Source organism: Microtus ochrogaster, linkage group LG1 (assembly GCF_000317375.1).
Source record: "Microtus ochrogaster isolate Prairie Vole_2 linkage group LG1, MicOch1.0, whole genome shotgun sequence".
In the NCBI taxonomy this organism is placed as follows: Eukaryota; Metazoa; Chordata; class Mammalia; order Rodentia; family Cricetidae; genus Microtus; species Microtus ochrogaster.
The window spans coordinates 11,382,454-11,387,141 of NC_022027.1; positions in this window are offsets into that span (position 1 = coordinate 11,382,454).

The window sequence follows — 4,688 nt, forward strand, 5'->3', positions numbered from 1 at the left end:
TCTCTCTCAAGCCTACGTACATTCATCTAACACTGTGATCCATTTATAGGTCTTCTATGTCTGAAATCTGTTATATTGTGAATCTGTAATTTTTTTTTTTTAGTATCCAGGAGCATTTCTTAAAATGTTAAGCAGTTCTTAAAAACTTAAGTTGCACCATGTACAGGTAATATGGTACCGTCTGTGTCCTGCCCAGTCTAAACCTTAACTGTGCTGTTATTATGGTAATTATGGTAGTTCCTGCCTGAGACCAGCACAGTTCATCATGGTGGAGCTGAGCCGCTCCTGCCTCAGAGCCATTTGGTGCCCCTGAGCCACACACAGTTCCAGGCACACAGCAGTCCACATTGCCATCAAGCAAGCCGTAGAGCTTTACTCTAAATGCTCCATTCAAAAGCTCTGTCTCCTGTAGGAGCCAGACAGAGATTGCAATGGCAGCACAGCCCAGAAAGCCGGCATTTTAAAACAGCCAGTTTTTTCCTGCTGCTGAGTCAGGAAAATTTCTTTGCAGCAGCCACCCACAAACAGCCAAACGCTGTGTTAAACTCTCTCTCTCTCCCTTTTTTTTAAAGCCCTCTCAGGTTTTTAAATGGATTTAGTCCATCACGTTGGAGTGCCACTCTGTTGTGTGGGCTGCAGGTTGCTTCCCGCTACCCGGCTAGCTTTACCTGAAATAATTACAGGGAAACTGTATTCTTTTAAACACTGCCTGGCCTATTAGTTTTAACCTCTTATTGGCTAGCTCTTACATATTGATCTAACCCATTTCTAATATTCTGTGTAGCACCATGAGCTGGCTTACTGAGGGGGGGGGATCTTAACCTGTGTTTGTCTGGAGTGGGAGAATCATGGCGATTGCCTTACTCGGCTTCTTTCTCCCAGCATTCTGTTCTGTCTACTCCGCCTACCTAATTTTCTGTCCTATTGGGCCAAGGCAATCTCTTTATTTAACCAATGAAATTAATACAAAACAGAAGACTCTCCCCCATCAGTCTTCAACGCCATCAAAGAATTCAGAAGGATATAATATTACCTAAGTAAACAGGAAGTACATTGTAAGGTACTTCCAGAACTCTAGAATTGACAGAGACATCTCACTGCCTGGACAGTCACCCAAAGTTCTTCTTTTCTTGGAACATCCATCTTCAGCCTTCAGGCCCATAATATCCCAGACTTTCCCACAAAGCAGGAAATTTCAAAGATAGTTCCTACTATATTAGCAGTTTGTCAGTCACTTTCTTCAGTGTCCTGCAGAATGTCTGGCAGATTCTTTCATCAAGCAGGAACCCCAAACGACTGTCTCACTTTTTGGTAAGTTCAGCAGTCCTCTCTTTGTGGGTTCTTCATGCCCAGTTAACACAGCATAATATCAAGATGTCCAGGCAAGAGCAGTTTCTTGCCCAAATGGCTAACAAACTTCATGAGGAGCCTCTTTGATGCCCATCTTCCTCTTGAAGTAATTGGTGCTGCCAGGAGCAGATGTGTCTCACTGTCATGAAAAGTCCTAAGTTCTTAAAACATTTTAAATGCCATATTCTGAAGGTCTCTGAAAGATCTGAAGAATACCTATCTAACTAAAATATAACTCTATACATCTAGAAAATCTAACTAACATGACCACAAGCTTGACTATTATAGATGATTATCTATTAACCTATATTTCTTAATTATACATCACATTTTCAAATGAGCTGCAGAAACACAATACCTTAATCAAGAGCAGAAATATACATATTACAAAATTGACCTTAAATTTATATCAATAAAGCAAGATCCATTCCAATGCAAAGTATCCATCTCTATAGCATATCCCCCTTTAAATGTAAAATACATTTATAAACAATATTTGGGAATTTGGGCATTGTTCTCTCTAAACTACTTCCTGCAGTTTATTGGGAGAAGTAATTTCTGGGAATATTTAGGGTGACCTTTTGGGTGGGGTCTTGGTCTATTAAACCACATTAGTCTGGAAGGATTCTACAGGTTCTCATCTTCTGTGGAAACAAAAGCAGAACCTCTTTTCCAAAGCAACAAATCCTTAGACCCAAATTTTGAAGACAAGATACCTTTAGAGTATATATGCTGGTTTAATTTAACAGTCAGTACAATGAAATGTGTCTCTGTACTTAGCTCATTCACAGTCAAAAATTCAAAGAAAACACAATAGTATACATAATTCAGACTCTCTGTGTGCTTTTCATCTTTACGTGGCTTATTTTTCTTGCTCTATCACTTTTTCTACAAGTTTACTCTGTCTCTTTTAAGATTTTATTTTTTATAGACCATTTACTTCCTTTTATAACTCTCTATACTCTTTTTCTTCTCTCTCCCAAGCCTACATACATTTATCCAATACTGCGACCCATTGAGAGGTTTTTTCCATCTGTATTTGTCTTTATTGCATATCTGTAATCCTTTTCTAACCAGAATGGCTTTTTTAAAATGCTAAGTGGGCATGGCTAGGGACAATGTGACCCTGCCTGCTTGTTCTGCCCAATCCAATATGCCTCAGGCAAGTTTGTTGCCTCTGAAAGCAAAGCACATTGCCCCATTTTTAGGCACACAGTGGGTCTATGTCTCCATTAAGCAAGTTGTAGATCTCTGCTCACAGATCCCATTTAAATGATTGGTCTCCTGAAAGAGTCAGAGTTTGTACTGGCAGCACGGCTCAGGAAACCACTGTTTTGAAACCTCATGGATTTTTTTTTTTCTGCTACCCCTGAATTAGGAAGACCTCTCTTAAAGGAGCTGTGGCATGCCACCAGCAAAGAGCAAGAAGCTATGTTAAACTTTTTTTGTGTGTGTGTCTAGAATTCCTTTTCAAGCTCTCTCAGATTTTATGTGGATCTAGTGAGCACACGTTGGAGTGCCAATTTGTAGTAGGAAGGCCACTTGTTTGTTTCCCAGCTGCCCAGACTCTTGAAATCATCACACAAAAAACCATATTAATTAAATCACTGCTTGGCCTATTAGCTCTAGGTTCTTATTGGCTAGCTCTTACATATTAATTTAACCCACTTCTATTAATCTTTATATCGCCACGTGGCAGTGGCTTACAAGCAAAGTTTCGGCATGTCTGTCTCTGGCAGCGGTGGCCCCATGGCTTCTCCCCAATTCAGCCTTCTTTCTCTCAGCTCTACTCTATCCTATCACAGGCTCAAGACAGTTTCTTTATTAACCAATGGCATTCACAGCATACAAAGGAGAATCAAGGCACAACCTACTTTTGCCTACTAACAGTTGACTTTTCTCTTCTTTCATTATCAACGGCTCCATGAAAAGACTATTTGGAAATTTCTGGTCCTTTCCTGGTAGATTCTAGCCTTGTGGCTGAATATTCCATTTTGCTCCTTGATGTGGGAGGTCATTCTGTCTGTGTGTTGCTTTTCTTGGTTATTGAATAAAGAAACTGCCTTGGCCTGTTGATAGAACAAAACTTAGGTAGGCAGGGAGATGAAACTAAATGCTGGGAGAAAGAAGGGTGGAGTCAGAGATGCCATAGACCTGCCACCAGAGACAGATGTGCTGAGACTTCGCTGGTAGGCCACGACCTCATGGTGATATACAGATGAATAAAAATGGGTTAAATTAATATGTAAGAGCTAGCCAATAAGAAGCTAGAGATAATGGGCCAAGCAGTGATTTAATTAATACAATTTCTGTGTGATTATGTTGGTTCTGGGCAGCCAGGACAAGCAAGCAGCCTTCCTGTTACAGCTCCTGAATTGCTTCCCTTTGTAATCAGTGTGTAAGCAGTTCATCAATATTGTCTAATTTCTTAAATATTTTTCTCTTGGAATTTGGGTCTTGCCAAGCCCCAAGCCTAGACTAACTTGCTGAAACATCACTAAACATCCGATTCTCCCTCCAACCTTCCCATTCAAGTAAGCAGGATAAAGTGGGATAAAGCTAGAGTTATTCTGGGTTTTTGGTCATGTGCCTTATTAATTAGGTAGGGAAGTGAATTCATGATTACTCTGAGTGAATGATTACTATGGATATGGAAATTTGTAACTGGTACATGAAAACGATTAAACTCAGTTTTGCACTGAAAGGGGCAAATTCACACTGAGTTCAGAGTTTACTTGTTTATTCAAAACCACCCTTTGTACCTTAAAACCCCACTCTTACCACAGTGAAGCACTGAAGCATTGTTTACTTTGCCTTACCCTAATTAGGCACTAGGCAGAGTATTACATGTGCCCATCTAGAACTTATTTCTATCCTCTGCTGTCTACCTGGAGAATGACTCTTATGGATCCAGGAGGTTGACCACCATGGAACCTACAGACTGACCATTGTGGAACCTACAGACTGACCATTGTGGAACCTACAGACTGACCACCATGGATCCTACAGACTGACAACCATGGAACCTACAGACTGACCACCATGGAACCTACAGACTGATCACCATGGAACCTACAGACTGATCACCATGGAATATATAGACTGACCACTATGGAACCTATAGACTGACCAACACACAGACTGACCACCATAGAACCTACAGACTGACCACCATAGAACCTATAGACTGACCACCACGGAACCTACAGACTGACCATTGTGGAACCTACAGACTGACCACCATGGAACCTACAGACTGACCACCATGGAATCTATAGACTGACCACCATGGAACCTACAGACTTACCACCATGGAACCTACAGACTGACCACCATGG